General features: G+C 37.4%; 1 protein-coding gene across 3 annotated transcripts in view; it reads left to right on the top strand.

Moving 5' to 3' along the window:
• CDK14 (cyclin dependent kinase 14) overlaps positions 1 to 22,066 on the top strand; it is a 542,302-nt gene that overhangs the window by 509,476 nt on the left and 10,760 nt on the right. The window contains exon 15 of one of the 3 annotated variants that reach the window (XM_012779597.2): positions 10,509 to 10,956. The exons of the other annotated variants lie outside the window; for them this stretch is intronic. The gene's annotated coding sequence lies outside the window, so the exon portion shown is untranslated. Of the gene's footprint in view, positions 1 to 10,508; positions 10,957 to 22,066 lie in introns of those variants that run through there. 3 annotated transcript variants of the gene reach the window in all.

The following is a 22,066-nucleotide window of genomic DNA, read 5'->3' as shown; positions in this document are numbered from 1 at the left end:
TAACCACCAGTTTATTCTCTATTTTCATGAGATCCACCTTTTTTAGCTCCAGCATATAAGTGAGAACACTTGATATTTGTATTTCTGTGCTTGGCTTATTTCACGTAATGTTTTCCAGTTCCATCAATATTGCTGCAAATGTTAGGATTTCATTTTTTATGGCTGAATAATATTCCATTTGGACCCATGTTAAAGAATGATGTAAAATATTCATTTTAAAATGTTAATATTTTTGTAAGTCAGACAGTACATTTTTGTTACTATTTAAATTTATGATTTAAAAAGTCCTATTTCAACTTCAAAATGTGCAGAAGGATACCTAGTTTAACACAAACATTGATGGAGCGTTCAAATAAAAAAGGATGAAGACTAAAAATGACCAGATTCCACCCCTAGACATGCTGAGCAAATGTGAGGAATGTTTATTGCCTGTATCTTTATAAAGTTTGTTTTGTCTTAAACATTTTATTTTTATTCTAGTGTTATAGATGAATAAATAGGCAAAACTGCTTCCCTCTTCAATCAATATTATCCAAAAGCTAATCAGTGACCACCCAGGACATAGGACTCCTGAAAATCCCTAAGCCAAAGGGCCTCCCTAATCTCCATGGGTGGATTAGTGGGTAGAGAACTTACTGGATTTCTTATGAAAGCACATGTCTGCTGTTCTCAACTTTGTCAATTCCTGTCCTTGCTGCTGATCTAGCATAAAAGAAGCTGGGTCCAGGAGGTCATTTCTTATTTTGATTTGGAATTGTATGGTTGAGAAATCAATAACAGCCAGTGCTGTCATTAAACATGCAACTTTCTGTTCTTGAATTTTTATTGCACTTAAATACCAGGAGATCATGGACATTGGCTTAAGCGTGTAATAGGATCCTTTGTAATGTATCCACAGTCTTCAAATTCCCCTTGTCAGCTGAGCCACGAAAGCACAACCACATGATTAACACAATCAGAGCCCCCCCCAATACACATGACCATTAATGTTTATCATGAAAGATGCTTTCCTAGATATTTGATATGCAAAGTGCATCACAAATTCGTATCACTTCTGCCTTCAAGGAGTTCATTTCCTACTTTTGAAGAAAAGTTAAGGTAATAGTGTAGTTCATGTTAAATAACATTAAAGTAATATTTAATGACATACTGAAATATGCTCTATGTCTATCATTAAGTGAGGAAAGCAGGTTGCAAAATAGCTTTGTATACTACAACCCCATTTCTGTAACTAAAATAGAGTTATAGTCTAGAAAGAAGACTGAAAAATATAAACAAAATGTTTACAATGGTTCCCTCCTGATTGAGTAGGATTATGAGTGAGGATTGTCGTTTTGCAATTGTAACTTCTGCAATGAAGATCAAAAAGCCATTGTCATTATTTTTAATTAAAATAAATAAAACAGCCTATCTGTCTCACATGAGTGATGGGATAGATCGGGGTCTCCCTAAGAGGTTGGGGAGGAGAACCTGTGTGTGGGGTGTTTTGGTCAGAAATGCCTTAACCCTTTGCACTCGGATGTTGATTGTGGATAATATCGAGTGGATAATGAGAAAAAAGCAAGCGAGTGCAAAGGGTTAAACACTGAAGTGGAACTTGCCTGGGCTTTATAGAAGGAAAAAGGAAAAGAAGTGTATTCAAGGAGAACAAAGGGTGAGAAGTAGTATTTTTGCATTTTTATTACGGAAAATTTTAAACATATAAAAGTAAAGAGAATGAACCCCCATGTACCTAACTTTGACAGTTACCAACTTCTAGCTATTCTTACTACCCAGATTATTTCATAACAGAGTTAAGACAGTATTGTTGCCTCTTTAAATATTGCAGCATATGTGCTATCATTTTTAAACCTAATCACAACACTGTGGTCACACATCTCAAAATTTCAACATTTCCTTAATATTATTAAATATTCAATTAGTGTTTATATTTCCCTGAGTGTCCAACCAACCATTGTTTAAAATTTCTTCTTTCCCTTCCTCACCATGTGTGTTGCCCTCTCCTTCTCCCTCCATTCACCCTTCTCCTTGAAATGTCGGTGACCTCGCACCTTTTGTATTATCCTGGGTAGAGCTGGAACCCATTCTGCCAAGTGAAGTATCCCAAGAATGGAAAAACAAGCACCACATGTACTCACCAGCAAATTGGTATTGACTGATCAACACTTATGTGCACATATAGTAGTAACATCATCAGGTGTCAGGCAGGTGGGAGGGGGAGGAGGAAGTGGGTATATACCCACCTGATGGGTGCAATGTGCTCTGTCTGGGGGATGGACACACTTGTAGCTATGACTTGGGTGGGGCAAAGGCAATATATGTAACCTAAACATTTGTACTCCCATAAGATTATGAAATAAAAAATATATATACACACACACACACACATATAAAGAAATTTCATTGAATAATTCTTGAGAATTTCCTGCAATCACTTTTGCTGGTTGCATTCCTGTGGTGTCTTTTAACATGTTCCTCTCTTTCCCATTTTTTCTATAAATTGGTACTTAGATCAAGAATTTTGATCAGATTTAGGTTTAATTTTTTTTTTAGTAAGAATACTTCATAATGGGGATGTACACTTTCATAGCTATTAATGATCATTGCCTAGATCCAATAATTCATTAAGGATTGCAAAATGATAATATTCTAATTCTATCATTTCTTCTCAGTTTATTAGCTGAAACATTTCTATAAAGAGAAACTTCCCTCATTAATTATGTTGTTACCCTGAGGAACCTTTTATATAGAAAAGACAAGATGAAGGATTGGTTCTTTCTCTTTTCAAAATAATGAGTGGTTTCCTAATATCCTCCAAAGGTGATCAATATGTTTTGATTTATTGCAGTTATTTTTTTGCCAGTGGGAGACTCTTCAAGTTGCTTTCTAAATCCTTTTGACAAGACTCTAATAATTTTTAATAGCTTCTTTTCTGTCTGGTATGACAAGATGTTCCAGACTCGTGTGATGTTTTTCCTGCCCCAGATCTGGAATCATCAGCCTTTTCTACAGTGAGACCACAGTTTGAGTGGTAGGGGCGTACACTGTTACTAGGTTGATCACTGATTGTTTCTAGACCTTTTCAATAGATTGTGATATGTGCATTTCTCCTGAAGATGAAACACTTTACAAGTTTGTGTTAATAGTTACAATTCAAATTCAAGATCACGGGGTTTTTTAACTTAACCTAATCTTGGAATGATGTCTCCTTCCTACACACTGAGAATTGTAGCCAAAGGATTGCTCGTTGGCTTTACCCCACACTGCTCACATACTAACCTCAGAATGGCAACATGAGTAATGAAAATGGTTTGAATTTTTTTCTTCCTTTTTTCTTTTTGTAGTTCTTTGTTTTTATTAGGGCATTCCAATGAGAAATATGCCATATCATCAATTTATTTTATAGTACCATAGTCAAATTCCTGTTTGAAAACCACTTGCAATAATTCTTCTCATACCACCAAGTGGTGAACAGATTTATTTATTTTTTATTTTTAGGATTGCCTTTAAAATTTGCGGGGGGGGGAGGGTTTGCAACTTTATGGCTTTTATTAATAACAATTTTTTTTAAAAAAGCTTTAGAGCTCTTCTTCAAGATGGTAAACTTTGTAAATAGTGATTTTTCTCATTCACTTTTGTATTCCCCATTCTGTTTTGGCCTAGAACTTTGTATACAGCAGATGCTCAAAAACAGAATACAGTATCTTTTGGTTGCCCATATAGATTTTCTCCCAAGTTGCAGGTTCCCATGAAAATGAAACCAAAAAGGAACAGAAATGGACAATTTTTTTTTTTTTATAAAGCTCTAAAGACTCCATGGCCCCTCACCTGGACTCCTTTTAGGGTCTAGGTGTAGGTGCCAGTATCGGTTATCAAGGAAAACTAATCTTTCAAAGAAAGGCTAGCACAGAAAAAGCCACCTGGGTCTGGTTTTTCTAAATATTTGTGGTGACTGAAATGACTGGCTAGTCAGCTTTGGGAGGCCACAGAATGAATTACGTTGCTTTTGCTTAGCGTCTCACACCGCTGATTTTGTTACCACAGATATTCACCCCTTATCTTAGCACTTCTAACTGCACTGGGTCCTTCTCAAGAAATTAGAGTGGAAGCAGGGGGTGGTAAAACTATAAAGAGGAATCAGGTAATAGATTTTCTAATCTGACTTAGTAAGTGCTGAGACATCTAAGCTGAATTTTTTTGTCTAATAACATTGCGAACTATGTTTCGAAGTCAGATTTAAAAACAAGGTGTAGTCAAGAAGTCTATCTTCTACCTCTGTCTCTTCTTCTTTTTATATAATTTTTAAAAAATTATATGGTTTAACTTCCATTAAACCTGTGGTCCCCAACCCTTGGGCTGTGGCCTGGTTCTGGCCGTGGCCTGTTGGAACTGGCCACGCATCACCACTGAGCTCTGCCTCCCCACTCCCCGCCCTGCCCCATCCGTGGAAAAATTGTCTTCCATGAAACTTAGAAACCGGGCTACACAGCAGGAGGTAAGCAGTGTCAAGCAAGCGAAGCTTCATCTATATTTACAGCCCTTCTGCTCCCCATGGCATCTCATCACTGCCGGAGCTCCGCCTCCCCCTACCCAACTCCATGGAAAGATTGTCTTCCATGAAACCGATCCCTCGTGCCAAAGAGATGGGGGACTGCTGCATTAAACCGTACATTTTTTAAAAAAAATTATGTAAGGAGAGGGAGGGACAAGGATAGAAGGCAAACTTCTTTATAATATAAGCGAGTAGGTACCTATATTTATGAACTCCCTTTTCTTAGATAAATGGCCGTGTGCTTTTCTTTATACCACTATATGTACCTGCCACCTGCCCTGCTTCCTTTAAGGAGAACTGAAGAGAACAAAAGGAAAAAAAATACAGACAGAAAGCACTTTTTTAAAAAAAGGAAAAGACCTTTACAAATATAAGAGACTCATACTAGAAAACCTAATTTAACAATAAGAGATTATTCAGAAACTCAGTTTTTATTGACATTTTAGCCAGATCCTATTTCCCCTAAAATGTTGAGGCATAAATTTTGCACAAGAGAGGGAAAGCATATGCTCATTACCCTAGCTGAAGTGGAGCTTTCCAAGGCATATCCATTTACACGCAACGAGTAAACACTAGCTCTGAGATTCACACTGCAAACCTCTAATGCATAGTTGGCTTCTAAGGGATTTAATCAAGCTACAGGATATATGATTCAAAACTCCAAAAAAAAAAAAAAAAAGCAATTAAGAAAAATTCTTCCTATGGCAAGGAAAAAGCAGATTGTTTCCATTAATTTTATGAGTAATTTTGTTTTTGTTGGCTGAAAACTGAGCCAGGGCAGGGGTGGTGCACAGTGGGAGGGTGGACTTGTTAGAACAGCGCAGGGTTTGTTTGTGTCACAGACATGCCTGACTCCACAGTCACATTAGCACACATGTGCACGCAGACCAGCCGCTGCACCTCAGGATATGCAGAGCTGGTCTCCTCTCCCCTTACACCTCAGCTTCCCGTCTCAACTGTTCTCCCCTTGCCCATGGTCCCACTCTGCTCCCACTGGCTCCAGCACTCCTTTCATCTACATTTTCTGTCAGCTTCCAAGACCTGCCCATCTTTGCTTTGCATAATCTCTTGAATTCCTGCTCTTTTCGTCATTCTCTCATCTCATACCAATATATTTTTGTAAGAGTTTCTCCAGGATCAACCAACCAAACAATAAACAATTTATTGAGCGCTTGGTATGACTACAGCCTCTCCCTCATTCCCCCTCTACTTTGAGCCGTGATATATAAATGTTCCAAAGTGCTGTTTGTGTCATGTCATTCATTCTCTCCCGAGATACGAAGTGATCCCTGATTTTTTTCCACCTCAAGTGTAACCACCTCTGTTTGAATTTCAATGCCTTTTACAATCTGACTCCATCCTACTAGAATCGACCCCAAAAGTCTCAATTACTCTACTCAGACCAAATTTTCTGTCTCTATGTTTCATTTACTCATATTTTTGTTCATACAAATTCATTGAAGACCTGACATATGCCAGGCACAGTGTTAAGCACCTAAAAATAAGATGTAGTTCCTTCCATTAGAAGCCCCAAAGTCTTAAGGTAGAAATATATAAGGAAACAACATAATACGATATGATCAAGGTTTCATACAGGTTTATATAATGTGCTGGGTAAGTTCAGAGGAAGAGTGACTGTTGATTCCACCTGAGGAGAATTAAAGAGGCAGGCTGTTGGTTTCCTTCAAAGGGTCCAGGGAAATTGTCCAAAGGGGGCCAAGGCCAAAACAAAGGAAGGCAAAGCTGAGAGTCAAAAGTTGGTATAGTATATATATCCACTTAGTCAAAGACAGGAAGGAGGAGAGTCAGAATGAGAGCACGTGAGGACAAGAGGGAGGGTCCTAGACAGTCACTGAGAACAATGTTAGAATGTGGATAACTCATCTTTATTAAATGGTAGGTATTTGTCATAAAGTCACTAAATTTGTGGGACAAAGGTGTAGTGGGAGCTAACACATTGAAGCAGAGGATCAGTGTAGCTTGAGCAGAGAATAGATGTTGGAAATGATTGTGATGGGGCAGGAAATTTGGGACCACATTGAGAAGGACTTTGATTTCCAGCCCCAGGAGTGTGGACTTTATCCGTTACAATTGTATGCAGTTGGGGCTGGGGCCCTAGGAAGGAAGATTGGCCAGGCAGCAGGGTTGGAGCCAGTCATGGGCACCTATCCTAGAGAGGAGCCGCATCAACCTAGGGCGAGGGACACCTTTTTCTAATTTACATAAAGGCATGTATATGTTGCTAGTGATAGCCCCAGTTGTCATCTGTATTTTAGGGAAAGGATTCTGGCAGCAAGTATTTATTCATATATTCAATTTTTGTTTATTAAGCACCTCCTATGTCCCAGACATAGTTCTAAACCCTGGGGACTCAGTGGTAAATAATACAAATTCATTTCTACTGTTGGAGTCCAGATAGAGTTAAACAATGATGCTAGAAATTAAAGAACTATTTAGAAAGCTCTTGCTCTTCCTCTGCCTTTCTGAATCCAATTCTAACCCCCCTACAGAGCCCTGCAGCTCTAACCACCTTTTCCTGCTGGGTCTATAGCCCCTATTAATCTCCTTCTCTAAAGTTTCTATTTATAAAACTTTTAAAATAAACTATGATACTTTTTTCCTGATTACAGACGTAGCACATGTTCAGTATATAAGGCAAAAACAACAGAAGTGCCTAATATAAAAATACAGTCTCACTTACCAAACAGAACTACTGTCCATTAGTATACATTCATATAATATTTTACTTCTGTCTAGCCACCAATATATCATTGTCATTATCATCATCTTCATGAACATTATTATAAAATGGACAAATTATATGTCCAAAATTATGGTTTTAGATTTTGTACAAATTCTTTATACTTAGAACGTGTTTGATATATATTTCATATACCCTAAAATTCACCCATTTAAAGTGTGATGTTTAGTACTTTTTAGTATATTCAGAATTGTGCAAACACAACCACAATCTAATTCCAGAACATTTTCATCACCCTAAAAAGAAACTGCATGTTCATTAGCAGTCACTTCCCTTTCCCACTCCCCCAAATTCCACACAGCCTCAGACAAATACTCATCTGCTTTTGGTTTATGTAGATTTGCCAGTTCTGGGCATTGCACGTAAATGGAATCATACATATGTGACCTTTTGTGACCAGCTTCTTTCAGTTAGCATAGTGGTTCATCCATGTTGTAGTATGCATCACTACTGTCTCCTCCCTTCCTTCCTTTATTTCTTGCCAAATTATATTCCATTCTATGGATATACTACATTTTATTTATACATTCTTCAGTTGATAGGTGTGTAGGTCATTCCCACCTTTTGGCTATTTTGAATAATGCTGCTATGAACATTTAAGTGGCTACACCATTTTACATTCCTGCTAGCAATGTATATAAAAGGATTCCAATTTTTCCACATCATCATGGATCTGAGGTAGGCCAGATGACTACTGATGGCCGTTTTATTTTTTTTTAATGTGCAAATTATAAAATCTTTGTCTTCTAAGTTTATAGTAAAGTATGAAAAGTTACTTTTGAGTGAACCCTTCTCTTTGGGGAAAAAATATTTATATAGGTTAATGTTCTTCACCATAGACACACAGTTTCTCTTTCAGCAATCACATGGATCTAAAATGTAGAGTTCTGTTGTTTGTTTGTTTTTTCTTTAAATTCTAAGACAGAACAGGAGCCTGAGTTTAGACATAAAGTTCTGGACTATTGCTGACTCTCTGGAATCTGTGACAAGTAAAATATTCTTTTCGAGCATATAGTTAGTTACATCTTCTAAGGGAAGAAAATGCACATGAAATGTTATACTTGGTAACACTCATGGAAACAGAGCCACAATAAATCTGCAAAAGGAAATACCTCCAAAATCAGGTTAAAGGCGAGATATTAGCTCAATTAAAGCACAAGAATAGGATCAGGATTAAATAATACAGTGACTGAGAACAGTTAAATTACTTTAAACAGTATATAATTATGTCTGTATCATCACATCTCTTTAAATATTGCTTTAATTCATTTAAACATAATAATTACTCTTTGCCCTTGTTATAAGGTATACTTTTTTCATTAAAAATATAGTTAAGTACTATTAAATATTCCTCTGGTGGTTCTTTGCCATGTGCCACAGTTTAAACATTGCTCTCTTTTTTCATATTACAGTAAAGACACATGGGAATCCATAAACAGCCACTTCAATGTTAGCTTTAAACCAAAACTTTAATGAGGGCATATATCACAGGGACTGTGTGGGAACCCAGCAGATGGCCAGCCACTTCTTCCAAACATTTTTCTGAACACAGAGTGTTCCTTTCACTATGAATCCCATAATTCTCTTCCTTTTATTAGTTATTACCTTTTATTTGTTAAGAACTGTAATAATTTTCAGATCAGGAAGAGTCAGGGAATCAATGTTTATTAGATCCCTAAGTGCTAAGTCTAACTGTGTGATTCATTATATTTTTTTTAAAGAGAAGTTTGATTTCCTATAATTAAATGAAGTTTTTAGGGATATCATTTAAACATTCCTCATACTCTTTATTACTGATAATGCACAGTGTAACAAAATGCAAGTGTTAATCACTTCTCAGTGGAATTGAGAGGAAAGAAGTAGTAGAATCTAGTGTTTATGTCCTCCCAAACTAAGCAATTAAAAGCAATATCCAGATAAAACAGAGCCCTTATGATCAGTGGAATCCCCTAGAGTTGTACCCCATTGTCAACTTTTCCCCGTGGATTCTGAGTTCATTGGTTAAGAGTTAGAAGCTGAAGCCCAAAGTATAGTAGGTGTATATTTAGACAGATGGAGGGGAGGGATGGAGGGATACATACATACATAATTATTTTTTTTAATGCCACTACTATATTATGTTCACAGTAAGATTTTCAGAATCTCTCATTAAAGTTTTAAATAAAGATTACCAAGGCCCAAGCTTTTGTCTTGGTGCTCATTATAGAATATGGTTGTAGAGAAACTAGTCATTGGATTAAGAAAATAATTCTATTACATTATTGCCAGCATTATATCATACCTCAAAATAGGGTGTGACTGTGGAGCAAGAACATATCGCTCCCTTGTGTACTTGTTGATCAGTTTAGAAGAGATTCAAGCCTACTTTCCTTTCTGCAAATCAGAGGATAAAATAGAATCATGTTGGATTCAAAGTGCTTATCTTTAATTTAGTAATGACCAAAGTATCAAAAGTATGCAGTTATTTGATTTTCTTCCTTCATCCATGTGTTTTATGTGTTTACAGTTGAAAAGATTAAGCAACATTTAACATTCAGGATTATTTTTTTAATTTAGGTATCACATTCTTTCTTTTTTCTCTTTGTCATTTCAGTTCATCATTAATGCTTTGAATATATATATCATGACAAAAAATCATAAAATAATTAAATTTAGATATATATTAAATTATTTTGTGATTTTTTTGTCATGATATCTAAAGCAATGCATAAAACATTTTGCTTTCTTCCTTTTCTGAACAATTTTCTCTTAAACAAGAATATTTAGCAGAGCATTAAACATTGCTGATCAACTAAGCCAAGTGCAAAACAGGTCTAGCTTTTCATTGCAATTACCAAATATTTCCATCTCACCAACCCACAATTACAGGATCAGCAGTTCTTCATCACAAATAATAAATACACTCATGTATTTATTATACATGAATAATAAATGCATTCATGTTGGAAAATAGCCAAATGTATAAGAATATCTAGTAAAACCTTAAAGTTCCAACCCAACAGAAAATCTTGATCTCTTCAATATTAATATTTGATGTGTATCTTTTCAGTTCTTTTTTGATATGCATGATATTTCATACTTAAAATTTCAAAAAATATTTCTTAAATTTTACTCAGATTCAAATGACATGAAATTCAACTTGCCTAATCTGAGAGAGAGTGATAGTCATATGAAAATTTCTGTTTTTTTCACCAGATATTTGAGAACTTTCCTATTGCTAAGAGGAAGAAACACAAGCAAAAGTAAAATGCTATAAAGCTTGGCAGATGTATCCAGCACTACTACTCATTTTTCAACATAAAAGCATGAATTTACTTGTATGGCCTGTGGTATTTTTTTCATTACCTTATCAAATTCTGTCCTATTATTTTTTCAAAAAGAGATCTATTCTCCTGCCCATATATTGTAAGAGTGAACTGCCATCACAGTGCAGTAGAAGGTGTTTAGGATTTAGTTTTTCTTCTTTTTATTTTTTAATTTAAGAATATTATGGGGGTACAAATGCTTTGGTTACATATATTGCCTTTGCATGTCCCAAGTCAGAGCTACAAGCATTCCCATCCTCCAGATATCATGCACCATACCCCATTAGGTGTGAATTTACCCATTCCCCCAACTCCCACCTACCCAACACCCGAAGAATGTTGCTTCCATATGTGCACATAAGTGTTGATCAGTTAGTACCAATTTAATGGTGAGTACATGTGGTGCATGTTTTTCCATTCTTGGGATACTTCACTTAGAAGAATGAGCTCCAACTCCATCCAGTATAGTACAAGGGGTCTTAGTTCATCATTTTTTTTTATGGCTGAGTAGAACTCCATAGTACACATAGACCTCATTTTATTAATCCACTCATGTATTTATGGACATGAGTTGTTCCCACATCTTTGCAATTGTGAATAGTGCTGCTATGAACATCTGGGTGCAGATGGCTTTTTTTAATTGAATGTCTTCTTTTTTCTTTGGGTAAATACCCAGTAATGGGATTGCTGGATCCAATGGTAGTTTTACTTGAGTTCTTTGAGGTATCTCCATATTAATTTCCACAGAGGTTGTATCAGTTTGCCATCCCACCAGCAGTGTAAGTGTTCCCATCTCTCCCCATCCATGCCTGAGTATGAGATTTGTAGTAATAAAACCTGAGTGCAAGTTCCAACTTTGCCACTTACTAGCTCTGAGTTCTTAAGTATATTATGTGTATTCGCCACCCCCATTTTCCTCATTGGAATGAGTCGATAAGTTGCAGTTTTTGGTCAAGGACTTATGATCCAAATTAGACATGATAAACATTGTATCATTCAAGATAGGCTAGGTTTTATGGTTGCTTAATACAACAAACATTTATTTCTTGCTCACACCACATGTCCACATGAGTCACTGGGGGCCTCTGCTCATTGTTCACTCAGGGACACAGGCTACAAGAGGCTCCATCTCCACAAGGTGCTTCCTCCATCACCTTGGAAGGGGGAGGAGATTTGCTGGGATAAATACTGTCCCTTAAAGCAGCCACGTGGATGCACATATTTCATTGCTCAGATGGCCATGCTGCGTAACTTCCAAGGAAGCTGAGAAAGGCATCCCACTGAGGGTCCAGAACGCAGGGAGCTGAAAACAGTGAACAATATTAATGACCATCACAGAAGTGTTAGCAAATACTAAAGATAATGTAAAGCATGTCTAGGAAAGGGTGAAAAGTCATTCTTTGTTATTTTCTTTGTTCCCAGAGGGATCAAGAAAGATTTCCACGGGAATATAAGAAGTCTGGGGACACAAATGGGAGGTTTGTGTGGTATCAGGCATGGAAAGAAACACGGCTTGAGGGCTTCAATAAGAAAAGAAAGTGGGGGGGATGGCATCAAAGTGAAATGGGCTGGGTGTCACATAGATTAAAGAACCTATGGGATCCCCCACACTGTTTGGTCTGAAGAGGGTTGCAAACTGCAGCCTAAGTTGACCCATCCTTAATTACCTGTGCACATCATCAGATGTAGGACGTCTGCCCTAGAAATGACCTCAAGGCCAGCTGACCCCACCTTTTTGCTCAGTTCCTGGTATTGCTTCTGGAGTCTGGTCTCACTGGCAGCATTGTGATGTTACTTTCTGCCTTCATGCAGCTCCTGGCGCTTCTGTGTCATGGGAGGTAACTTCCCTATCCGGGGTTGGGACACCGCAGCCACCACGCTTCAGACACCAGTAAAACAGTCACAGCAGTTTTCTGGTCCCTCTGAACCTCTGAAGAGTATTCTATTTACTTGGTGCTTAAAAGTAAAGGGAGTGAAGTGACCCTCCCTCATTATTTAAAAGGAAGACATGTCAAATGAAAAAAAGTTTAGATTTCATTATGCCAAGTCAAGTTTTTCCTTAAATTTCCTCAACTTTGGCTTAATTGTAGAAGGGTTACAAGTCTACACGATGCTTAGCGTCCCATATCTATATATTTAAAATTCATCTCCCAAGCATTTCTTGAAAAATATCACAAGCTATTTTGAAATGGCAAGGTGTGTTGTGTATGGTTGTGTGTATGTGTGAGTGCATTGAGGGTAGGGCAAATAAGAAAAGGGGAACTATGTAGCTTCAAGAAGAGGAAGTGAGACGTGGTCTTGCTATATTTGATCAGGTAGAAAACTGTGGTCAGAAAACTTATGTATGCTTTGATTTTGAAACCCTTGGTCTCTTTCTTTAATGCTCAAGGAGAAAATGGCATAAAATTAAGTGGTATAAAATTTAACATTGTGTGGATTAGAGAACTGGAGCAATTCTGTGCAAGTGACCCAAGCCAGCAAGCCATCAGCGGGAGGAGCAGGAACAGTTAGGCATGGTTGCTATGGTAACCTTATACTGATTGAAATGAGATTAAGGAATCCTGGCCCTTACCTTACTCCACATTTTCCTTTTCCCTTTTTAACTGGCTTCTAAAGAGTTGGAGTCCTTGGGGCCTTGGTACTACCAAACCAGCTCACAGCAGAACATCACGTAACCAGAGGTAACTGTCTCCTAGCAAAGAAAGCACAAGTAACCTGGGATGAACAAGATGCAAAGGTAGATAAGGTTGGTTTAACCAAGGAGATGAAAAGAGCAGGAATCATCAGAGTGCCAGGCTTTCAGGCCAGGTCCTGGTATGCCACACTCCTGACATGACACAACCAAAGACCACAACAGCCAGATCAGTCTGTAAAGAGCAGATAGCAGACCATGCATTGGACTTCTGATGATCAGAAGAAACATTATTATTGGTAAGAGAAACAAACCTTTGTCCAAAGAGTAGGAATGGGAAATACTTCTCCAACTTGTCTTTCTGAGCTTCAGCTTTGGCAAAATAGGATGGAATAAAAATACTTACCTTGAAAGGTTGCTGTTAGGACCAGAGACATAAGAAATTCTCACAGACTACTCAAATTAGTTGTCTGCATTTCTTTCTGAGGGGGAAAATATGGTTGGCCATATTAAGAATGATTGCAAGTTTTTGGCTAAGGTCGTTTTTACCTAAAAAAGGAAAATAAGAGTTGAGGGTCATTGGCAAAGCGATGAGAATCCCTCATAATAATTTTTATTTTCATAACAATAAAACAATAGAGGTAGGATACTAAATAATGTGATTATTAATGGTATCTAACGTCATTAGTAAGAATGGTACTGCACAATGAATTTCCATTTATTTATCTTTATTTTGCATTAATATTAGTAGGATCACTGATAATGAACATTAATAGGAAAGAAAGGGTAGGGCAAGTGAGGGGCTGTATTTAGGAAAAGAGTCTTTAATTCAGCTCCTCCAACTCAGAGGATCATCTAAATAGGGACCCACGTCACCCCCGTGTGCTTCTGCCCTCATCAGATGGAGTGGTCCAGGCTCTATCTCTCTTGAGGGAAACATGTTGTGTAGACTAAGATTTCTGGTTTGTTTTGGTTTTGTTTGTTTGATTGTATTTTCATCATATAGGGAGAATATAGGAAATCACATAAACCTTATCACCCCTTAACAGGGCTGTAGCTAGATTGTGCCCTTTGTTCAAAAGGAATTTCCTTCAAGTACTTAACTTTCATGTAAGGTATTTCCTCTGCAGTATGCTCTGAAATTATGGCTAGATGGTGGAAATTCTGCTTGATACTCCAGCATTCTGACCTCCTAATCCTGAAGTTCTTGACCTGGGGTCCAGGGGTCTATTAGTGGAATTCAGAAGGTCTATGAACCAACTGAAATTGTATGAAAACTATCTGCATGTACTTAAATATATGCAGTTTTCTGTAGAAAATTCCCTTGGTATTCATCTGGTTCTCAAATTTGGCAGTGACTCAGAAAGTTAAGAATTATCCCAGTCTGGGTTCTCTGTGCCTATTCTCTTATTGGCAGTGTGTTTGTCAGTGTACTGCCCACTAAGGGTTTGGTGAGAGTAGGTAAGAAGGACAACATGAAGGAAATTTTTTTGGTAAAAAAAATCAAATTTTACTGGGATTCTGAATTAAAACGGATCTCTCCTATTGCACAGCAATTTTTATGTAATACCATTCAAAACTCATCAAATAATACACATAAAATTTATGCATTTTTATTGTAACTCAAATTTACCTTGAAAACATAAATATATATTGAACTCTAATTAATGATATGCATGTTTAGGGGTGAAGTGTATTGGTATCTATAACTTACTTTGAAATGCATTAAAATAACAGGATGGGCAGAAGGAAAGATAGATGAGTAGCTATGTTAAAAACAAATATTTCAAAATGTTAATTATAGAATCAATGTAGTGGCTACATGGATGTTCATTAAACAATTCTTTCATTCTTCTGTGTTTGAAAAATTTAATAAAATGTTGGGAAATATATGATAACATTTGGAGTATGTACAACTGTGTATGGCACAGCAGACAGGTGTGAGGAAGTGAATGGAAGTTGATTTCATAATTACATATTTATTGAGCCAATTTGGAAGCAATTCTTGAGTACATAGAAGTAAATCTAAATGTATTTGAATTTCAGCCGCAATGAATTTATGATCAGGAGAGGTTACTGTGATATATGTGTAGTGTTTAGAAAGATAGCCCTCCAGTGACCATGATTATATACAGTGTTTTGTCAGATTCAGTAGTTTTTATGCAGTTTTATATGGAGGTTCTTCTAACATAAAGCTATTCTTGTCATTAATTGTTTTCTAAGCCTCTCTAAATATTTCTTTCATAATTACACCATTCATCTGAGCAATTCTCCTCTAACACTATCTGGTTCAGGTATGTCCTATCTAGTTCATATATGTCTTAATCTGGATCACCCATCTCCAGTATGGAGATAGTCCCAACCATACCACATCTGAGAGAGCTAAAGAAAGAGTTGCTTTGTTCTCCTTTATATTTTACCAGACATATGTCAGTCCCTTAAAATCAACCTATTAGAATTTCTTTTAATAAGCAAGTACTGAGAGAGACAAGATTTACCATACCATGTTAATTCAAGCATGAGTGTTTAATAATGTATTTGGACCAAAGTACTTGACTATAGTTGGACTTGACTATAGTTGACTAAATTTGGACCAAAGTAATTGACTATAAGAATTCTATGAACTCTAGCACCAAAATTCAAGAGGTTATTCATTAAAAAATAAAAGAGCTTTTCCATTTTAGCATTTTAGGCTCAGGCTCATTGTGCATGACAACTCATACAGAGCAACTGAATCTAACCATTACAAAAGGAATAAAACCAAAACAGTTTATTAGAATGGATATGGGCTGATATTTTTCAATTTGTATACTTTGCACAATATAAACTCTCTTTAATTAAGTTTAAAGTGAAGCTGTGATGATTTTTTTCCCATGATAACATGAAACAACTAAGTCATTAGATTTTGTTTTTTTTTATTCCAAATGTCACCAGTGTTGCAAAGTCAGAACTTTTGAAAAGGACTTCACAGAGGGTCATGAGACGTGATAGGTGCTTAGGGTGCAACTTTAATGCCAACAGACTGGAAAATAAACAGCATAACCCAGACAAGACATGACTTTGTTCTTTAGCATCCATGTGAATAGGAAATAAGATCTTTCTGGGATATGTTCCTCACTCACAGGTGTGGAGAGAAAAAAAAAAAAAAAACGTCGCATGCTTGCTGCATTGTGTGTGGGATTCCAGTTTGTGCCAGTGCAAAGGGGCATTTCATTGCTTCTCACAGTAAAAGTTCAATTCACTTAACTCGGCTGGTGCTTTTGTTTCAGTCTGCTGCAAGTGAACAGTACAAAAGCATGAAGCATCCCTTAATCCCATGAGCCTGGTGTGTGCTGGCTACTCTCGCTGCATTCTCCAGCTCCGCTGCCAATGGAAGTGAGAGATTGACCCCAGGCCTGCAACCGCTGCTCTTTGCTCTGCCACTAAACCACTGAGCTGTTGACACTTTAATTGTTTTATACCAGGAGGAAACCAATTGTGTTGATGTGAATGTCTTATTCATCAGACATTACAAGCTTCACATTTTTAATGAGCTGAAACTCCAAGTTTAAGACATGTAACCACAGTGAATCGAGACAAGAGTATAGTGATGACGCTTTCTAATTGATTGTCATTGCTCTTTAAAAGATTTGATGGTATTTCAGAATTCCTAACTGCAATTAGAAAGTCTGTCTAAGGTTGTGTGTTAGTCAAAAACAGCAAATCATGTTTGCATTATAAAGGACAGCAGAGTAGTAAAGGCAGGAGTTATTAATGCATATTTTTTTTTCCTTTTTAAAAATGTGTAGGCAACAATAGAGACACAAGTGAACAAAGTATTTGTCAAGTATCCAAAGTATCTTTCTGGTGTATGAAAATGTCCAAATTATCATCATGGGCTATATTTTGAAAATTTTGATCCTCTGGAAGAAGCTTGGTTTCTTTGTCATCATTTTCCGCTTAATATTTTTCAGCAGTGGAATAAAACGTTTCAACATTAAATGTAACAAAACCTGGCACTTTGTGAACATTCGCAATAGTCATTTGAAGAACCAGGTGTAGTATCTGATTTGGTGGCTTCCTAAAGAAGACTACTATTTACCCACAGACTTCACGGTAGCAAGTCAAGATTTCATACCTGTGCAAAGTATCTGACTGCCCTTGGATTGGAACCTGGGATTCTCTGCTCAAAAAGCCTCTGATACCTCCTCAGTGCATCCAGGATAAAGCCCAACCTCCTAAGCAGGACATAAGCTCTCTGCTTCACCACCCTCACCTACCTTTCAGCCTTCCCTGCATCCCTATCCTGACATGCACACATGTGCCTGCCCCTTGGCCATTCACTGCTTCCCACAATCCTTGCCTGTGCAAGAATATCCTTCTGCCGGGCACAGTGGCTCACGCCTGTAATCCTAGCACTCTGGGAGGCCGAGGCAGGAGGATCGCTCAAGGCCAGGAGTTCGAAACCAGCCTGAGCAAGAGTGAGACCTCGTCTCTACTAAAAATAGAAAGAAATTAATTGCCCAACTAAAAATATATAGAGAAAATAAAGTTAGCCAGGCATGGTGGTGCATGCCTGTAGTTCCAGCTACTCAGGAGGCTGAGGCAGGAGGATCACTTGAGCCCAGGAGTTTGAGGTTGCTGTGAGCTAGGCTGACGCCACAGTACTCTAGCTTGGGCAACAGAGTGACACTGTCTCAAAAAAAAAAAAAAAAAAAAGAATAGGCTCCCTCTTTAGGCATTAAACTTTTATTTATCTTTCAAAGCCCACTCCTTCCTCACCGCATTGTTACCTCTAGGGTAGCACTTAGCTTCCCCATTTTGACCCATAGATAATTCTTGTCCCAGCCGTCTCCCTGCTTCAAATCTTCAGCTCCTTAAGGATAAGCAGCAGTGTGTTGGTAAATGTGTGATAGTTGTCTCTCCAGAAAGAAAGAAGAAAAGCCCTGATTGGTCATGTTTGTCTGTGTCCTGTGGTGCAAATACGCCCACAGTGGCTGATTTCAAGGAAGGCTATGTTTACCAACTGGTTTGCAAAATTCCTGAAAATTTCAACATTCAGCAATCTTGAGCAAGGTCAAGCCGGTGCCAGAGCACCACTGGGACCTTGATTTAATAAAATAGTCCTTGTCCTACTGTCCTCTTCCACCGTAAACACTGTGCTTTGCTTAAGAATAGATGCTCAGTAAATGTTTCCTGAATTGATTTAGGCAGGACAGTTGATGGTATTGCCCCTTCGCCGGTGACCTTAGAGCAGGGGCCGTTTCTGGCGGTGATCCAGGAAACTTCTGCACTTCTTGTCACTTCAGAGTGGTGGCCTTATCCCCTGCATGCCACGCCGCATGGGCATGTGTGAGCTTAAATAGATGGATTTACTAAAAGTGTAGCTGAGAATGGTGGTGAGTAGCAAGTTCATGGTCTTAAATTCAACAACCTCATTAGAGCAGAGCATGATTCACTATGATTTTAATTTAAAACACAAAGAAGAAAGTCTAAAACACAGAGTCAGGATTGTGACTCTTCCAAGGAGATAAGTGAAAAATCCCTGTATAGTCTGGGGAGTTGAGAAGAGAGACAGCTGCTGGCTCAGTTCCCATCTTCTTTTCACTTTTTCTATTCTCAGTGTCTCACATCTGTAAGACTTTTGTGACTCACATTTTCAGAGTGAGTGGAGTGGCAGCATATTTTTCATTTTAGCTCATATAGTAAAGTGCCAACCTTGTACCTCTGTTTTTATAAGAAACTTGGAAGTCACTATTGTTCCTGTTAGGGTGACCAACCTGTTCTGGTTTGGCCCACTTTAAAACCAAAAGTCCTGTATCCTGGGAACACCCTCCTTGGTCCAGGCAGTCTGAGCCAGTTGGTCACCCTAGTGCCTATAAAGGTTGTGGGTTCTATCATGAATGCCTTGGATATTTAAACGTGCAATATACCTACCTCTTACTGCCACTATTCCAGAAGACATTGAATCAAAGACTTAAAGTATTAGAACTTCTAAAAAAATAAATCCCAGTTTATGAAGTCTCTTCTAAAGATCATGGTCCTATTTTTCAGGCACTTTTATTAAATGAGAGAATAAATAGGAAAGTACTTTGTATAGGAGAAAATGCCACACAGTACAAAATGCTAGTATTTATTTCTCATAAGGATATATGTGTTTCGTAATTCTGTCTTTCAGAGCCCATCTTGGATATTATTGAAATATAACAACTTGTTATGATGGAATAATTAATAATAATATCAAAATACTTTAAGATAGGCTGGGCGAACTGGCTCATACCTATAATCCTAGCATTCTGGAAGGCCGAGTCAGGAGAATTGCTTGAGCTCAGGAGTTCAAGACCAGCCTGAGCAAGAGTGAGACCCCGTCTCTACAAAAAATAGAAAAATTAGCCAGGCATGGTGGCTCATGCCTATAGTCCCAGCTACACGGGAGGCCAAGGCAGGAGGATTGCTTGAGCCCAGGAGTTTGAGGTTGCTGTGAGCTATGATGGAGCCACTACACTCTAGCTAGGGGTATAGAGTGAGACTCTGTCTCAAAAAAAAAGTACTGTAAGATAATAAATAAGATTATAATTTTGTGGGGAGTACATATTGGAGGACTGTACATGTGGCAGATAGACAGCTTCCATGGGTCAACATTCCGTGATGACTTTGGTTCAAGAGTTGTTCACTGGCACTATGTATTGTGAAGCAGCTACACGGGAGAGAGTTGGAGGGGAGCTGAGGTGGCTGTACAGCATCCACATCCCTTATCATGGACTTGTTAGACCCTCCTCACTGTCTGCAGACATTTCTGAGTGGAAATGATATGTCATAGTAGTGTCCACAGTGTGTTACTTTGTGACAGTGTCAGAATATGTCCCCACTAGAATAGACATTTCTGCTATAAGGTGATATGCGTGTTCCCACCTGTGTTCTGCAGAATCCTACAGTAAAAATTGTAGGGCTTATGGGGAGAAAGAGACTAAGGGTAGACCCCTCTAAATATATTCAACTTGGTAAGCATAGCACTCAGAAAAGCAGCAAAAACACTAACAAAAATACTAGCACCGTTTACAGGTGAAAGAAGCTTGATGTAAGGGTTGAGACTTTGCTGAATTTTGGATAAAAGGGCAAAGTGCTCAAGGATCCAGGAGAACTGTACAGTAAACAGCTAATTCCAAGACAGAGCATGCAGCTGAACCGAGCCAAAAGGAAGCATGTGGGGTAACTGGGCAGCATGGATAGTACTCTGGGCTCTTCAGCTTGTATGCGACTGTGCTTATGTGTCTTGCTCATGGCACTGTTACTCCATGGCTCAAAATAACACTGGAAAGAAATCTCCCGTGAACCAACATAACTTCTTGTTCATGCTGACAACATTCTCTATTACCCATTTTTATGTGATCTGATTTATGCTACAGAAATCAATATTTTATAATAGTTTTACAAATTTCTGCTAAATAAGATGGCTCATGAAACAGGTTCAACATTGTATGTGATTGTATATATTGAATTCAGAACCTTAAGCATGAAAACTTACTGTGCTTCAATACTTTGGACAATAATCCCAGACAAGTTTTAATTTAGAAAAACAAAATCCACCCAAATTGGAGTCACATCTCTCAAATCTTTTAATTAAAGTCAGACATGAACCCTTGTATTTCCCCAACTGCCAAATACTTAGAAGTAGTTTTATAAGATTTGTGTGTGTGTGAGTTGTAAAATAAAAAAATGCACACACTACCGAGTTACATGACTTTCCATTTGGTTTATTTAAATATAGTTTAGTAGGACTGTAATATATAAGGAGGGTTAAAGGGTCAGAATCCTATTTAATTAACTTATACCCACTTGGGAGCCAGTCACTTGTAAAGGTATGCTAAGCAAATAAAGCTTCAAGTAACATGAAATCTTTGAAAAGAATATGCCACCTTTGGTGAAGGCTTTTCTATTAACCTTGTCATTAAAATTATTTCAATGAACTAGTTGAAACCTCACAGTTTTTATATATATATATATAAATATTTTAAGATACACATATATTTAATCTTTTTTAAAGATGTCAATAAAATTATTTCATAAGATACTTCAAACCTCACAATTTATATGTGTGAATATATTTTTCAGTATATATTTATATACAAATCTTTTTTAAAAACCGTATTTATCGTATGTTAAGTGATTTTAAAAAAATGTGTCTTGATGATTCTACAAGGATCTAAATCAGTACTTTTCCTGCACTTGTTTTGGCATTCACTGATACAGGAAGTAATCCCAGAATTGCCATCCTTTTGTCCATATGTGTCTAAAATATGACCAGTGTTTTACATTTGCATAAATCTGATTTAATAAATAGTCACACCATTAAAATAAAGCATTCTTTTCAATCAAGGCTAATTACACATCATTTAATGCCTGGTCTTTAATGAGGATTTCAATAAATGTTCGTTGATAATGATAATTATTAAAATGATATGTTAAGTCAGTCTCCTTGTGTGAGAAATGCTTTGTTTTGAAATGTTAGACTTACAGCTTTGCCTAAAAAATTTTAATTAAAATCACCACTTTGGCATGAAGCTTAAAATGTGCAAAGTTGCTGCAATTAGTGCATTGTACATCCATATGGATGTTACCAAACAGCTTTCAACTTAAAGGATTTGGGCTATTTTGAATGATGGACCTTCTGTTAAGCTTAAAACAAAGCCTGTCTATCTCTGCATTCATTTTAATTAATATTCTCTTGCTGGTCTCAAAGATGTGTTCTCTTCTGGGAGGAAGAAGCATGATTATCATAAATCAGAAATAAGTTACAGAAGTAGGTTTGACTAATCTTCTACTTCCTTCTGTTTCAT

Source organism: Microcebus murinus, chromosome 9, assembly GCF_040939455.1.
Source record: "Microcebus murinus isolate Inina chromosome 9, M.murinus_Inina_mat1.0, whole genome shotgun sequence".
Lineage (NCBI taxonomy): Eukaryota > Metazoa > Chordata > Mammalia > Primates > Cheirogaleidae > Microcebus > Microcebus murinus.
The sequence above is the reverse complement of the archived record's forward strand: the minus strand, read 5'-3'. Positions and strand labels throughout refer to the sequence as shown.